The sequence below is a fragment of the Mustela lutreola genome, chromosome 2, assembly GCF_030435805.1.
Source record: "Mustela lutreola isolate mMusLut2 chromosome 2, mMusLut2.pri, whole genome shotgun sequence".
NCBI classification, from domain to species: Eukaryota; Metazoa; Chordata; class Mammalia; order Carnivora; family Mustelidae; genus Mustela; species Mustela lutreola.
The window spans coordinates 126,551,187-126,569,445 of record NC_081291.1 but is presented as its reverse complement, the minus strand read 5'-3'; the positions used below and the strand labels follow the sequence as shown (position 1 = coordinate 126,569,445).

Here is an 18,259-nt window from a genome sequence, read left to right as displayed (position 1 = left end):
CATCACAATTTTCATCACATATTCTTTCACTTTTGCTCATTTAGTTCTAGCGTTTTTAGTCATAATTTCTGTGACTCTGCATAGTTTTTGGATTCCTTTAGTTCTGTCTTAGTTTGGAGACCAGATGTGAGATCAGAACTCAAACAGAGCTCTCATCAGTGCCCAAGTGATAGTGGGATTACCCTCTAACCCTGCAATCTTGTGAAGAGGCATTGTGCATCATCATTATAATCAGCAAATAAAACCCTTATGAAGGCCACTTCCCTAAAGTCTCCTTTCTCTTTTTAAATGTAAATTTGAATAAACACTGGGAGTGGAATTTACTAGAAGCAGAATCTGATGAGAGTTAGTCCTCTGTAAGGATTTCAGAACTTCTTCTAGTTCATTTGTAGGTAAGTATAGTTTATCTGCTCTGGGGAGATGGTGTTGATTATTTAAAAATCAGAGATAAAAGAAGAAACCCCAAAGCAAGGTGATTTATTTACTTTTTGGTAAACTTGATTCTGTTTTGTAACCTTTGAAACATGGATTTTATGAGAGATAGTATTAAAATTTATACTCCCTCTAGAGTGTGTTATTAATCATTATTGCTCTGCTGGGCCTCAGGATTACTTGTCTGCATTGTAATGCAGCTTTCCTTAATATTTACAATTGAAATACCAATGGTTCTTAAGACATCTCATATATTTCTATGAATGAAATGGGATTCACAAGAAATAAGGGCTTGCCTCCAGAAATAAACTGCAAAATATTAAATTCCTCTTACAACATTTGTAGAAACTTTTAAACCAATGCTAATTTTATACTGCTGAAATGAAATGTCTGATTCTAATGGTTGTCCTTTAGTGGTCCAAAAAGTAAATGAAATTATTATCTAAGGATAGTTATAATAGAAATAAAAACACTAAACAATATGTACTTGCTCTTCTCGGGCCTCTGCTAAGTAGTAAGTGATATGGGGATGTCCCCAAATCAAACTTGCCCATGAGATTTTTCAGTTCTGCCAAGTTCTTAACACTATTGAGAAGTTAGTCTTATTAAAATTTTCTGTAGGAAAGGACAGTTGGGTATAAAGATTGCCTAAATTTGGAAGTAGTAGGCAAAAATACCTTTTTTTGGTGGAGCTTTCCCACTTGAATCAAATTTCGTCATTTATTGAGTTCTATTATGATTCAGACAGTACAAGATAGCATTGTACTTAGGAGCTCATAGAATTGTGAGGGAGACAAAACTATACACTAAGATTTCTCAGACTGTACTGAGAGAAAAATGCCTTGAACACGTTTCACACTGTAATCTATTCTGGGGGAGGGAATGTTCTCAGAATTTCTCCCTTTTTTTTTCCCCAGTACTCTTTCCCTTTTTCACTGAACCCACTTAGTTTCACCATTTTTACACTTAATTGGTCCTGCACCAAACTATAACCCCCATTGGCTTTTGCAAGAAATTCATCACATTATACATGCCATGGTAATTATAAATTTAAAATTAATTGAAGATTTGGTGGGTTATGTGGGAAGAGATCACATCATGGAGACTTCTGTCAGCTCCACTTTCTGTTTTCTGCTGTCTCATCATTTCTGACGGCTCCCCAAAGTTCTAATTCCTAATACGTTGTTTTCTTCTCTGTCTAGCAAAGACTATCAAGGAGAGTCTGGTTTCCCCCTTCCCCACAAGATTGCTGGTGATTTTTTTTCATATTGTTGAATAAATAATACAGAAATTGAAGATGGGATGAAGAGAGGGAGAAGCAACACAAAGGAACTTAGAGATTTTGGAAGCATCCAGATTTAAAATGTCAAATTGAAGCATAGTGATTACAGTATATGTCACTTTAAACCTTCATAGTAGATTTTGGAACAAATCCCTTTTAATCTTGTTCCAACTGTGTGGTTGACAGTAAAGCATCATTCTAAAGTATCCCTAGTATTTTCTGGGTCAGGAAATTACTACTTTAGAAAAAGAGAGGACATTTTGAAACCAAAATTATGATCTGGACATTTAATAATAAGATGTACTACATTCAAAAAATACAAGCTAAAAAAAAAAAAAAGAAAGCTACATATAGAATCCATTAAAAGCAAAAACAGTTATTAGGAAATCATGTGATTGTTGTGGTTAGATATTAAAAAACATTTTTTCTTCACTTTAAACACCATATGGTTGGCAACAATTAAAAAAAGCAAACACATGCACGTATTTGTACATATGTGCTGCAGAAAAATATATTTTAATTTTGTACATTGTTTGTGTATAAAAAACTAGAACAAATTAATACTTTTGAAAAAAGTGTTTGACAGGATCTGCTATTAAATTTCTTATATCAAAGCACTGGGTGTGGTGCAAAAACAATGAATTCTGTTACGCTGAAAAGAAATAAATTTCTTATATCACATGTTACACAGTATTTCTTAGTAAAAATAAATGTTATAAAGCTATTTAAATAAAACTAAGAATTGTCTAGTTTGTAAGAAAAATTGGGATGTTCTTCACCAGTTGGTTTAGCTCATAAAGTATTTCAAAATATAAGCAATGAAAGAAATTTTTTACCTAAATTTAGGCTTGGGATATGCCTCTTTTTGTTTGTTTAATATTGTTTGCGATGCTATGTAAGTTTACAGTGCTTTGATGCTACTTGAATTTATTTCATGTAACAGATCCAGAAGTGGGACAAGTTAATTCAGCAGCTGAATGACATTATCATAGGCTCTGTTTCTTTCTATCCTTCTGCTCTGCCATCCTCAAGATGTTGGCTTTGTCATCGGACTAACTTCCTTCGTTCCTACAAGATGACTACATCAGTTCTAAGCATCATATCCATATATAGCAGCAGGGAAAAAAAAACATTTTGTTAGGAGGATAGAAACTTTGCTAGGTTCCAGAACACCTTTCTTTTCGTCTTTGGCTCGATATGGATGATTTTATATATACCCGTAAATCAATCACTGGCAAAGCAATTAGCACCACTGTGATTCACTGAGCCTAAATCAAGATTGTGCTGAATCTGGGCATAAGCATCCTCTTCAGAGTTTCTTAGGAAAAAGACACCTAAGGTGAATCAAAGGCTTTGCTTAGCAAAAAAGAGGAAAAATGGGTAAAAAGCTAACAGAGTCTACTGGAGAAACAGTATCCAACTCTCGGCCAGTGCATCTAAATCCTGGGTGCACATTAGAATTACCTAGGAAGCTTTTAAAAAATATTTTTATTAATTGGTGTGGGTTACACATAGATACTAGCATTCAAAAAATGCCCCTGGTGATTTAAATGTATAGCTAAGTTTGGAAACCCGTGCTATAGGCAAACTGAAGATGGAGTAAGGAGACAGAAACTTTCATGAGTCTGTGTATACATTGATCTGCTCAAGCTGCTTTTCGGCTTTCTTGAAGATTATCTGAAAATTAAACATTGTCCAGCTGGGTAAAATTACCATTCCGAAATCTTAGACCACAATTAATTTGCCAACCTTAAATGGGGCTCTCCGCCATATTCACTGGCCATATTCCAATAATGTATACAGTTTGGGTACTTAAAGTACCCAGATAGCTTTCCTAGCCAAGCTAATTTTATTTAGGAATGTCAGTCCCATTTTTGTGATGAGAGAATTGAGTTGCCAAGAGGCTATTAGTGGAAGAGGTAAAACTAAAGTTCTTACAGTAGTATCCTGATAGCCAGGGTTTCCTCCTATTTAGTGTTGCTACTTATGTTCTTGTATTTGAGAAAGGTATCATTTGTATGATACAATTACATTATAATAAGTATACCACTTATTGACAACTTACTATGTGTGAGCCAGGAACTGTGCTAAGTGCTTTATCCCTTTCCCAAACATTTGTTAATCATAGCAATAATCACATGCAATAAATATTATTAACTACTTTAGGGATAACAAAATTGAAAATGAAAGCTTGTTACTTCTCCAGTGTCTCTTAATTAGTTCACTTCTCTGGAATCTAGAATTTGAATCCATGATGCCGTGGGTTGCATTGGCATATAAAATGCCAAAATGCATGTTCTTTTTATTTTGCTGTTCACAGAGATTTGATTTTCTACAGCTTCCCAGTTCATTAAATACCTGTTAGTTGACTAGTAGGTAATAGATGCTGGGTAGCCCTGGATTGGATTGAGTTTTCCCTGCACATTATAATTTGCATTTTTTTAGAAGTATTTTTCCAGTTGCTTTGTAGCTATGCTAAGTACTGTGCATATGATCAAAGAACAATTGAATGGATAAATGAAATGGAATCTTTAGACTGCTTAGTTTAGAGTTGCTCAAATTATAAGGACTAGTGAAACTACTTTGCTGATAATTTCCTTTCTCTTAAGAACTTAAAATACTCCCCTGGGGATAAAAATACATTATATGTTTATAAAAGTTTTTTTTTTTTTTAAAAGAACTTATATATTAAAATTGCAGGCTATTAAGATGTAGCTTAAATGGCACTCCCTAATATCTTCAAACAAATTTTGAGTTATTGGAGAGTGTACCTTGACTTGTTCAGTCATACTCCATAATGCTGTTTTTAATAAAAACAATACTCTTTTAATAAAAAGACATAATTGGTCTGTATGGCTGACATTTATTTAGATGCTTTCTTTGCATTTTTTTTTTCTAATTGAAAGATAAGAGGAGAATAAACTTGGCAGTAGCTATTAAGAACTGGGCTGGTTTAGTTTTTCATAGAGATAACATTTTCCAAATTACTGAATTATGATACTGAAAATGAAGGGCAAGCTCCTTGTTGGGGGAAAGTGTTAGAGTAGCCCTAATGCAGAATCTCATTAAAGCAACTGTCAGGATTTCTCTATTTTACCATCGCCTCCCCTATTCCATAAGAAGCAACTGTCGTTTTGAGTGAGTGTCCTGCCAAAGAGGCATTTACAAATAAATGAAAAATGTCACAATTGATTTCACTCCTTCTAGAATACTGTGTGTCAGCTTTGTCACAGACTTTCTTTGTTATTCTCTGTTTTAGATCTCCCAGCTGGACATTGGAAATAACTTTTGATGGTTTAGGTCTTCACTCATTTGACCCCAGGTAAGCCCTCTATCGGTGACCTTTTACAAATATTAGTAAAACTGTTTGAACAGTTAGAGAATATAAAAACCTCTCCCCCTCTTTCTCTCTGTAACTGCTGTTTTTGTCAAAAAGTATTCAGATGTCAATATCATTTACTTACACTTTAGAACACTGCAGAGAATTATTCCATGCATTACAAAGCACTGTAAAATTATGCAATTATATTTCACATTCTCTTCTTCAGTACAATGGTTTGTTGTTATCATGTTTATCTAATAATGCTAATAACCAGATTACTTTTAAAGAAGATTTATGGTTATACATTTCCCATATTTTGAAATAGATGTCTAGATTTTTATATTCTCTTGGATACGTATGTCCTTCATATGATTTTTATATAACATTATTGATATACATTCATTATTGCCATCACCATGAAACAGTCCACTGACACTACTGCCATCATGCTAACCTCACTGAGGTCTTATTCTGAGCCACATACTGTGCTAAGCAATTATACAAATTATCTTATATAAATGTATCAGTGGTACTTGAATCCTAAGTTAATATGGATTTGGAAAAAAAAGCAATTAATTAGAAATTGCTAGCAGCATTTTTTATTATGGATATTAAATTAAAGGAAAGTAAATCTTCATATAATTATACTTTAAGAGATTTTAATCAGTATAATTAGTTATAGATTGTGCCGTCATTTGAGATTATTTAGCTTTCTACTTGAAAGATCATGGAATGGACCAATTAGTAATATTCTGTTTCTCTTGGAAAACAGAAGTTGAAGTAATCATTCATTTAACAAATATTTATCGAACACCTATTATGTGCCCTTTACATTGAAGACATGATGGTGAAGAATATGTATGTAGTTCTCAAGACTTTAAGAGGTAGAGGCTGTGAAAAAATAGACAGGTACAATGTAGTGTGATGAATGAAAACAATAGGGAAAAGCATGAAGTACAGTAGGAGAAATGAAATGAACATCTAAGCCTAACTAGGGCTGAATATTCAGGGAGTGATGTGGTAGTAGAAGATGGAGGAGTTTTACATTTTAGTTGCAGGGCAGTTATGATGTCTGAAGTATAGTGTTAAAGATAGGGAGCTATGTCTGAAGAATTATGAAAGAGGCAGATCATGAATGTCCTCATGACCCATACTTAGGAATTTAGATACAGTTGTAAATAGTGGCAGTTAGGCTAGAAAGACTTCATCTCATATTAGACCTTCTCTTCAAATCAGGCTGGTCAAATTCTCACAGCACTGGCTTATTACTTATAATAAAGGAGGGCAGGCCATTCTTCCTCCTTCACACCTATATAAATAAGATATATTTCCTAGAATAGAAGGTCTGATGAATGAGAACCTGGGTTAATTCACCTTGTTTTCTTGGTATCTATTGTAGTGGTTTTCACATAGTAGGCTGTCAATATTTATGATGTAGGAAAACAAAATTGAATGTAAAAGTCTGGAAAATGGACAGGTTGATCTACCAGAGGCTTCCAGCAAAGACTGAATACTTATGATCATATCCTCTTCTTTCCCTGATCACTTGTCATAAATGGCAGAATTCTTTTCCACATCTCCTCCTCATTTTTAGATTTAGAATAAGAGACTCCATCAAAGTAAATCAATATAAAAAACAATTTTTACAATAAACAACATGTCAACTTGTAAGTAAAAAATATGTCAATAAATTCTCTTTAAACTAAAAAAGGTTTGGAGGAAAGTAAGAATAAGTGAAGAGAATGATTTTTAGTAAAAGAAATAACAATATATCCAATTTTTATTTATTTATATTTTAACTCTAGAAAATACATAGTCAAATACATTAAAAAAGCTTTCTTTTGGAATGAGAGAGATGAATGGTAACTACAATTTTATGAATCATATATTGTAAGATAATGTATCAAGAAGATAAATTTTACTTCCTATGTAAGCAAAATAATTTAATGAGGGGACTTTAAAAATTATGGTGATTAGGGCACCTGGCTGGCCTGGTGGGAAGAGCATGCAACTCTTGATCTCAGGGTCATGAGTTTGAGCTCCACGTTGGGTATAGAGATTACTTATGTAAATAATTTTTAAAAATATGTCAATTAACAAATCACACAATTACTTTAATAGTGTGAAGTTGGCCTAGGGGAGTCAGACCTCAGTTGAAAATATGTGTGTGAACTTTAAACTCTCCCAAAACTTAACTACGAATAACCTGCTATTGACTGAAAGCCTTACAGATAATGTAAAATCTATTATTACCACATATTTTGTATATGTATTATGTACTATATTCTTAGAATAAAGTAAACTATATGAAAGAAAGGGTTATTAAAATTATAAGGAAGAGAAAATATATTTACAGTACTGCATATAAGTGAGCCATTTCAAACATATGTTGTTCAAGGCTCAACTGTATACTATTGTATAGTATGGACATCTTGCATTCAGTTATAAAAGTAGATTCTTACCACTTTTAGACACTTTCCTTTGACCAGCTTTTCTGGCATTATTCCTTTAAGTGTGTGGTCTTATGGTCATTTTTCTGCTAGATTGTCCTTGTGACCAGTGAAGCATTCCTGAGAATTTTTTTGTGTGTGACCACATCTAATTCTGGAAGGACTATGAACACTCACGCAAAGCTGCACAGATTAGGAGATCAGCTTTCATGTCTTTTGGTGTCCTAAGGATAAAGAAATACAAACTGGTAGTTTCAATAAACCCAATAATTTTGGCATGACATTTAAATTATTTTTTTTTCCAAAATGAAAAAAAAAAACTTTAAAAAATACAAAACCTTTTTATATAGGATGTTTAAGGAATAAAGAAAATATAAACAAGGATACCAGGTTGCATTTACAAAGTGTCAACCTTAGTATAATCTGTTGTCCATGAGGTAATGGCAGTATTTTACAAAATGAAGAAGAGGCAGTTCTCAAAGAAATGCTGCCTAGTGTTATGGAATAGTGGGCATTCATCTGGCTTGCTATCAATCAAAATACACATTAAAAAGAGCCACATTAAAACAAATAAAATGAAGAGTAGAAATTGAAAGGAAAAAAGTAAATGAGTAGAAAAGAAACAGAAATGAGAGCAATAAAACTGGGAATGTTGTGAAGGGGATCAGGATATGCTGTCCCTAAATTTGCCTCTTTGGCATAAGAATTTGAGCTGAAGGTATTTGAGTTCCTGAAATCTCCTATCTGCCTAAAAGCAGAGCCTTCCGAAAGAACTCAAAAGTCATTACATCCCTTTCTACAAAGCAACTCTAAGCTTACCACACCCAAACAGATATTACCACAATACTATCATATCCTCCATTTATATTTCTCAAGGCCCTTTTATTTTTCCAAAAAATGATTTGCTTTTCCATAGCAGACCTTTCTCCCTCTCCTTTTCCCTACGTGAGTTAAGTACATAGACCTCAAGTTCTAACCTCCCCTTTGAGTTACTCATCTCTGAGTGTTCCCTTGTGTACACCCAATGCACATGCTAAAGGACTTTTCTTGGTTTTCTTTTCTTGATCTCTCATTTGTCAGCCTCATTTACAGGGCCCTGGCCCCCAACTTCAGACATGTGGAGGGCAAAAGACTTCTGCCCTACAGTTGAAGCCTCGGGCTTCATAGCACATAGACACAAGTATTACGGATTCCACTTTAGGAGTGTTTAGCATAGGAATTTCTTCTCCATACCTCCTAGGTCAGCACTTGATCTAAGGTAACTTTTGTTACCTGATCTCAATTTAGCAGTCCTGCCTCTGGTCTAAACCTGGTCCAAGTGAAATATACTAACAATGAGGAAGTTAATGGTGAACCACAAAGGCATTCTAAATGTCCTCATAATGCCTCTAAAATGTGTTTTTGTTTTGTTTTGTTTTGTTTTGTTTTTTAAGCAAAAGTGATCCTCTGTCTTTAACAGCTATAGGGTTCTAATATATAAAATAAAGATTGAGTTACGGTTCTACTTAGGATGGGTTTACATCCCAACAAACCCATCAATAAGTTGAAAATATCCTAAGTTCAAAAGGTATTTAATACACCTTACCTAAAACATCGTAGCTGAGCTTAGCCTGCTTTAAATGTGCTCATAACATTTACATTAATCTATATTTGGGTGAAATAATCTAACTAAAGTCTATTCTATAATAAAGTGTCGAATGTCTTATGTAATTCATTAAATACTGAAAGTAAAAAACAGAATGGCCATATGGGTGGAAAACGGTTGTAAGCATATGGATTGTTTACCTTCACAATTGCGTGTCTGACTAAAAGCTGTGGCTTGCTGTGCCTGCCCAGAATCAGAAGGGAGTAGCATACAGCATATCATTAGCCTGGAAGAAAATTAGAAATCAAAATTTGAAGTATGGTTTCTATTGAAAGTGTATGGCTTGCTTTCACATACCATCTTAAAGTTGAAATATTTTAAGTTGAGACTTAGTAGTAGGTCAGGGATAATCTGTGCTTTCTTTAATGTAGAAAAGAGCCCAAAGATGTCAGCCCCCTATCCGTAATACCTTATTTTATATATAGAGAGATATGTATATATATCTATATCACTTTTAACAACAAATAAGAATTTCTGATAAGACAGAAATGATGATTTCCTTGGCTGTAAAATAAGAGATCAAACAAATCAGAAAAATTACCAACTCCTTATATATTCAGAATAGGGAATGAAATACAAAGTTCAAAAAATAGAATTTCTTCTACTAAGAGGGGGAAAAAAAAGGCAGAAGGTGTAGCCAGGCCTGCCAGGGGGATGGGTGAACAGCTACAGGCTGGACCTGTGGCCAGAGGGTGGCTTCTGGCAGGGCCAGGCTGGGGTAACAGCCCGAAGCCCAGGCGGCTGGGTTTCCGGGTCATTTCCTAAGCTCGCTCTGTCTGTTGGTTTCCTTCTTTCACTTCCACCTTCCAACTCCGACAGCACCTGTTCTATCCCATTACCTTGGCAGGCAGCCTTATGTACATTTTAACAAAGTCTCTGTGCCAAATGTTGTCTTTAAGTTACCAAAGGCAGTTGTTAAAAAACCTTGCAGAGCAAGCAGGACAAAACAAAACAGTCTTCTGTGGAAGCTATTGATAGTCACACATCCCACTGGCAGGAAGACCTCTTGTGAATTTTACACACGATATTAAAAGCCGGCTGTTGACAAGGAAAACTTTAATTGTTTTTAATTGTCTCGACAAAGGGTTGTAAATCTCCTCCATGCCATTGCTGTTTATTGAAGGGCTGTTCATGCTAACATGCCCAATTTGGCTTCTCTTTTTCATTAATATAGCTATGCAGATTTTCAGGAACTGAGACAAAAGCAGGTGTGTGTGTGTGTGTGTGTGTGTGTGTGTGTGTGTGTATTAAGATAAAGTCTTTTCCCAGCAATACAGCAAGACACATGACAACTTGTTGCCTGGATACTAGGGATCTCACATGTGAGTTTTCTTAATAATAGGTGTTTTGATTTTTTTCTATGGAAAATTCAATAGAATTTTCTTCTTTTAAGTAATTGTGACCCATCTATGTGCCATTTGCCATATGGAGATGGAAGGGGAGCATTAAAATAAAACTTCTCTCAAAACAGGAATAATGTGTTTTTTTTTCTGGGACACATATTTGTTCTACTGGAAGCAGAGTTTTGTACACAGTAGAACTGAAACTTTTCTCACATTGCTCTCTCTTACTGTATCGCTATAATTCCAAACTCTTATTAGTTTTATTTATAATTTTATTTAAATATTATTGAATATTTGTTCCTAAAATATTAAAATTCAGGTACCATAAATTTCAAAGAAAACTTTCAGAGGCTTCTTCTTCTCAATATCATGTACACCATGTTACACATTCCATTTGTTTTAAAATCCATTTAATTTTAACTCAGAATGAAGTAAATTAAAAATTATGAAGAGGATTTAGTGAAGAATTTTGTAATAGATTATTTTTGATTACCATATATCTGAATAATCTTTTGTTAAATTTTAACATACTGGTCTAATTTCTTCTAAATTAGAAAATTCGAACGTGTGCCAACATTGATTGATATATGCTAAAGCCGAGATTCAGGTCAAAAAGATGAAAGGCAATAATTAAGTAGCATGAAGGTTAATAGTTTAGGGACTTGACAACTGTAAAAGTAAAATATGTTTACTTGGTAAATTTAAAGTGGGTTAATCAATCAGCCATTTAGCATATCCTGATTATGTGGCATGTGTATAAAAATGCATGGGGTGCTATGAAATGTATTTTTAAGCATTCAAAAAGCTGTACTGGACTCCATTTATGATTTTAGGTATTATGGAATGTAGAGTTAAATATGTTTCCTGCTGCGGAACTGTCTACAATTGTAGGAAAACAAAATTGGCACTGAAAAAAAAGGATACAATTAGGGAATAAGAGCATATTTAAATAAGTGCTAATTTGAGGTGAAAGCATGTTTATCAAAGTCCTTAGAGAAGGGTTAAATATGTGTGCTGTGGAATTTTCAGAGAAGGCATGTTAGAGCCAATATGGCTTGACTGGACTGTGACAGATGGGGAGAATTTGAGTAGATGAAAGAGGTAAATAGAAACCTTGCTGGGGTGACCAACAGTGTGAACTACAAAAATCCTTTGCAGGTAAGGTTAGGGAGAATGGCAATGCAAGAAGCAGATCTTAGTGACTGGAACAGAGGATTTGTCCTGGATAGTTACTGGATTTGAGGAGAAGTAAGTAGGGTGAAGGTCTTCACAGCTAGGCACCATCCTTTAAATCTAAACAATGGACCCTGTCAAGTTTTTGGGCTGGGAGTGTCATTATGAAGACAGGTCTTCTGTGAAGGGAACCTAGGCTGGGATTAGAGGCAGAATGGTTGGCTAGGAGAATTGTGGATATCTGTGTGCAAGAAGAGTAGGCTGTGTGCGGGTATGTTGGGGGAGTGAATGAAGAAATACAGTGTAAGTAATTAAACTATATTTTACTGATGCTTATTTCTTATTTACAAATATAGTACAATAATTAACACATTCCAGAGACAGTAATTAGCAATCAGGTTAAATTACTTTGATTACTCCTTTTGCATTTAATGAAAAACATTTTGAGAAAGCTATTTTCCAAGGTGTTTTATAGGTCCTCTCAATACAATGTCTGTTTTTTGCTTTTACTTCATTCTCTCCCTCTCCCTTTCTCTTTCTGTCCCTTATCTCTCTTTCTCTGTCATCTCTTTCCATGTTTTCCTTCTAAAAGAACAAAATTTTAGGGTGAATTTAATTAAATTATTTTTTTAATTAATCATTTTATGTAAGTATTATCTAAACAGTCTTAAAATTATATAGGCTTGGGGCGCCTGGTTGACTCCATGGGTTAAACCTCTGCCTTCAGCTCAGGTCATGATCTCAGGGTCCTGGAATCAAGTCCTGCTTCGGGCTCTCTGCTCAGCAGGGAGCCTGCTTCCCCCTCTTTCTCTGCCTGCCTCTCTGCCTATTTGTGATCTCTCTGTGTCAAATAAATAAATAAAATATTTTAAAAAATTATATAGGCTTAAAATGAAAGAAAAATAGCTATCTTCTAATACTTCTCTCCATTCCTACTTCTCTAAGAGATGAGTTTCTACTGTTATGATTTTTTCTTCTGATAGTTCTATGCTTATAATAACAATCTATAAATTGTTATTATCCATTGACTTACTTTATAAATTGTTATTATCCATTGACTTCTTGTTTTGTTAGTTGAGACTGTATTTCTCTAAGATCACATCCCAGCCATCCAAATTATCCTCCATTCTAAATAGAAAGTTACATCACAGTTGTTTGTTAAATTGTTGGTTTTTACATTTATAATTACTGAGTATCATTTATTTCTGAACCAGTACATGTATGAAGATTGTTTTTTGTTTTTTTCTTTCTCACAATTTTTTTTTCCTATGTTTTCTTTGTATCTGTTGGTATTTGTTCACCCCAGTGTTCTATGACAGGTCTATTAAATGCCTATCGATACTATTTTAAAGTGATTTTTTGTTGTCCTTAGGGAAGTGTTCCCTTTAATGCCTTTATTATTGAAAGCAGAAGCCCAAGTGAAGAATTTAGTCCTTACCTTAGGAAATGAGAGTAGTGACAGAACCCAGAGGAAACTAGAAAAAGTGTTCTTCTGAAACACCAACAAAGTAAATTCCTCTTGAGCTTGATGGTAAGAGAGAAAGGTTGGGAGTGAAGAAGGGAATGGATTTAGGCAGAACTCATGAAATAATCTATTAGCTACACCAAACTGTTTTTGTTTTTGTCCTGGAAATACTCCTGTTGTGTCCCTTCATCCTCCTGCATCGGTTTTCACTGCTGTTTCCGGGCCCTGTACACTGTAATGCTACAACTTTTCTCTCCTGCTTTTGATTTTAGGATCTTATGTTACCTTTATCTCGTTCCTGCCTCCTGTGGCTTTCTCAGAAAGGGTGCTTGGGAAAGTTTTTTGACTGCTCACTTATCTGAAATATCTTTACTCTCTTTTCATGCTTGATTGGTAGTTTTGGTGAACATAGGCAGCTTCCTCTCAGAATTTTCAAGCCTATGTTATCTTGTAGTGTTTCTGTTGGGATGTCAGAGGCCATTCTGATGGTTGGTGCTGCTATTCGTAGGAAATTTTATGATCCCTTTTTGCTTTTTCAAACTTGTCTTTAAGTCTTAAGTTTGGTAATTTTTTTGTTCTTTTTATTATTGTCTTTGTTATATTATTATTTCTATTTCTGCAACTCCTATTGGAAAAAAAAATGCTAGTTATCCTGGATTAATTTTCTGATATTTTTCTTTTTTTTTCTTGTTACTTTCCATTTCTTTTCATTTCTGGTGGTTTTTAAAATTTGTCTTTAATTATAATTTTTATAACTTTTAAGAACTTTTAATTCTGTGATCATTCCTATTTTATGGTATGCAGTTCTTGTTTTATAGTACACTATATTTTGTCAACATATTTTTTACTCTGCACAGTCTGTTTCCTTTTGATTCCCACTTTCTTCATTTTATTTATTTATTTATTTGTTTGTTTGTTTGTTTATTTGTTTTACTCTTCTTTATGTTAGAAGCATTCCTCACATATTTAATAATCTCTAAAGGACTATTTTAAGAATGAGATACTAAACGCTAATAACTGTATGCTTCTTAGGTGGAGTTTGTTTCCTGATGAGCTTCACTATAGAATGTGTAAAATGGTGACAAGCAATCTTTTTCATTTTTAGTACCCAATCTTTTTCTCTCTCTTCTCTCTCTCTCACACACACACACAGGGTGTAACAACCCAGAAAAGTAGATATAATTCCCACTTTCAGAGTTGAAGAAACAGAGTCAAATGGGATAAAACAGTTTTTCAAGGTTACCTATTTCATTAGGCGCAATATTCTTTTTCTTCGTCAGGTTTATATGGCTCAAAATCTCACACTCCTTCTAAGATATCATTGCTTAATCTAATTTTTTTCTTTTCTGAGTTCTGAATCAGGTGGTATTATGATAAAATTTGGTGAAGACAGTCACAACTTTTTAAACTGTGGATTACGAGTAATTTAACTTGAGTGTAAGTACATTTTGAAATTTTCTCTGAAGCTTTTCAGTTCATAGCAGTTAAACAAAATATTAGAATAGTAAATTATAAAGGAATTAGAAATGCTTCACAAGTTTGTATTGAAGTCACCACATTCTTGAAGCATAAAGCTAGAAGTGGAAAAGGAATTACCTTCATAAACTGCGGAGTCAAATAAAAAAAATGTATTTTTTTGGTCTTTTGAGCAAGTAGTTTGGTAATACATATCAATAGAAGTTGATGCCTCTGACTTTGACCTCTAATTTTAGAAATTTTTTCTATAGGAGGAGAATAGAGGTATGGACAAAACTATAGATAAATCTTCAAAATTATGTCCATTATTAAATATGTAAACATAAAATTAAAAACAACCTAAATTCCTACAATGGGGGAACTTTTAAATAAGTTATGGGGAAGCCATATTTTGGAGTATTATTTAGATCTGAAACATGATGCTTTCAAAGGGTATTTAAAATACCATAAGGAAATGTCTGGTGTGTTAAGTGAAAAAGTGGAATGCCAAATTGTACTCAAAGTACAGTGCAGAGTAGGTTAAAATTCATGTACATATGTATAGAAAAAAAGGCTGGAAGAAGATATACCAAAGTGCCCACAGTATTTGTCTCTAGATTCTAGAATTATTGGCAATTTACATTTTTTCATTGGTGCTACTCTGTAATTTCCAGATTTCCTAAAATAACTATGAACTATGTATTACTTTAGTAATAATAAAAGTGTATAGTCTTTAAAAACACTTAAAGGAAAGCGAAAAACTTTCTGTGGTCTTTTTGCTGTTGAGGGTGAGTGAAGCTAAGGCTTCTTTGGTTCTCCCCTATGATCATATCATCATCTGGGGATTGTGCTAATGTTTTCTGTTTTCTGCACTAGATTGTCTTTAAGAATTTCCTAATTTAGGAGAAGGAGCTGACCTCTGTCCTTTTTATTCTTTTTTTGTTTTTCTTACCTATATTCTTCCATTTTCTATACCTCAACAATTCATCATTGGATTATCATAAATATGATTTGTCGCCAATGTACATTTCCTAGTTATTATACAATTTTATTTACAGTGTAATTTAAATATGATTCATACACAAATTGGAACTGGTTTCTGAAATATTTGTAAAAAATCTATTAAAGGTTTCCTCGTGACAAATGTTATGTATGAGAAAAGTTCAAGGTGTATAACTGGATGTTATGAATAAACAGTAAAGGGAAAATCATCCTGATTACCTGTAATTAATACTGGTCTAGCTTTTAAACTATTTTTTAGGTAAACAGTCATTTTATGTAATTTAATTACTAATTACAGTGATTTTAAACACCTGGGCTCCCTTTGCATAATCTATAAAAATCTTCAGGAAATAACAATTAATACATGCATGACGTTGAAATAAAATGAAAACGGTGGGATCTAGACATTGCTTGCACATTTATGAATCTCAGCCATACCAAATTCTTCTAGAATAGAAATGTTATAAGCAGCGTTACCAGTTCTGTGGACAATTTTAATGACAAACTTTTTTTGGTTGGTGATTTAAAAATGTATTTTTAAATTCAAAGCTCACGTAATTTGGCTAAATAATTCTTATAAGAGTAGGCAGTAGACACTGTGTTCTTGAATATTCAAAAAGTGAAATGTGTATTTTCCTTCTGTAATCACTGTGTAAACATTTATTAAGTAATTTAAGCACTAGAGTCTTCCTCATTTTACTAAAAATGAAATTATAAAACCTATTGGCTGATATTTTATAGAATATAATGAAATTTTGGCAGATTGCTGCTATTAAGCAGCAATGTAAAAGTAGTGCTTAAGGACAGAGAGAACGACCATCCTTAGCACAGCTTCCTTTATATATCTGGTAAATTAAATGATACAGTTTTCTATTTTTGACTCTATCAGCCCCTATAAGTTAAAGAATTTTATGTTGGGTCTGATTCATAATTAATTATGTTTGTTAGCTTATAATTTTGGAGGGGAGCTTTTGACTTTAATTTTTTAGGTTTCACTTAGATGATTTTGCACTTTTATTCACAGGAATGAGATGGACCAAGTAAGTGGCCTCAGTATTGTGAGGAATGACTTTCTTAATTCAACTCCTGATCTGCCTCAAAACTATCACCTACTTTGGTTCCTTCCAAATCCCATATGTGATGCCATTTTCCCATTTGGTAATCTTCTCACAGTTGTGATGCTGCCTCATGTGTAGTTTGTTTACATTATCAAAGAAAGAAATTTTTCTAATGGTCTCATCCTGCATCAGAGTTTAAAAAAAGTTATAAATTAAAGCCACTGACTTGTTTTCTGTTGGCTGAAATACTTCATCTCCTTTGTTAAGTAGGTACTTTTTCTTTTTCTTTTTTCTTTTTTACCATGTTAAAGGAAAAAAAAACAGTTAATTTCAATGAAATTTAGTTTATGTAAAGAAGACAATTAAAAACACTGACAATCTTTAGATCATTATCTGTGTTACCTAGGGTAAAGGCAGACATCTACCAAGTCTTTAATTGTGAGGTAGAAGTGTATAAAGTATGCTTGCAATGTTTCCAATTGAACAATTTTTTTTTTCAAAAAGTAAATTTTATTATGTTGTTCATCTTTCTGGGACAAACATTTACTTTTTTCCTTAAATAAGCAGAGAATCCAATAGATACTTTACAACATTTTAAGTCATCATAAAATTTATGTGATAACATGAATGTTGTTTGGCAGTCTTTATTTTTTATCTATTAACTTACGGTTGCTTATAGAAACCATGACTTGGATAATACAGGATTTCATAGCCTGTTTGTGTTTTAAACGTTACATACTTTATTTTTGACAAAAGTCTAAATGTGTCATTTTGCCCTTGACTTTAAACAGAAGTAAGTTCATTCAGTTTTCTGTTGGTACATTACTTAATGACAACGGACTTTTTGTAGTGATGTATGACATAAAAGGCACTCCTTGTTAAATATTTCCCAGTTTAATGTATCTTTAGTGCATGGTTAATCAACTCTTAGATGCTGAGGACTTTTGCATAGTCTTCACATACACTTTTAGCTTATGTTTACATAGGAAAAAATTATATTTATCTAAACTTAACACATGATTTTTGAGAAAGGCCTGGATATAATTGTTAGAATATCAGAATCAGGTTTATTCCCTTCACAAAACATGCTAACAGAAGTGATGTATTTCTTGGGTGTGGCTGATGCTCAGGAGCCATGATATTGCATCCAAATCAACTGTTTGCTAACTGTTGTATTAATCACCTGGAAATCAGGAATCAATGTTTTAAGCGGTTCTTATGCTACTACGATAGTTTGCCACTTACAGTTTTACTGTGTTTTATGAAATATATTGCATATTGGGGTTAATGTGGAACACATACTAATATTTCCTATTTAATGCAGCAGGAAAAAATCTTATCTTTTTCGTGTCTGATTTTCAGGAACTTAGTATTAACTGACATCCAGTGGTAGGTGCCTGAAGTCTATTTTGAAAGTCTCAGATGGTGGAAAAGACATAGGCTTTGGTATCCATAATCCTCAGTTCAGATTCTCCCACTGCCACATAATGTATACTTGGATCAGTCTTTTAAGTGTTTTGAGCCTTAGTTTTCTCCTTTGTAAAATGAGAGCACTAATACTTATCTTTTACAGTTATTTTGAAAATTAAAAAAATATGCATAAAATCTTTTAGTGTCTTGCACATTATAGTC

General features: G+C 33.4%; 1 protein-coding gene across 4 annotated transcripts in view; it reads left to right on the top strand.

Moving 5' to 3' along the window:
- The window catches only part of NAALADL2 (N-acetylated alpha-linked acidic dipeptidase like 2), a 1,363,661-nt gene that overhangs the window by 93,343 nt on the left and 1,252,059 nt on the right, over nucleotides 1-18,259 (top strand). For all 4 annotated transcript variants that reach the window (XM_059163440.1, XM_059163438.1, XM_059163439.1 and 1 more), the window contains exon 2: nucleotides 4,974-5,036. The gene's annotated coding sequence lies outside the window, so the exon portion shown is untranslated. The remainder of the gene's footprint in view (nucleotides 1-4,973; nucleotides 5,037-18,259) is intronic.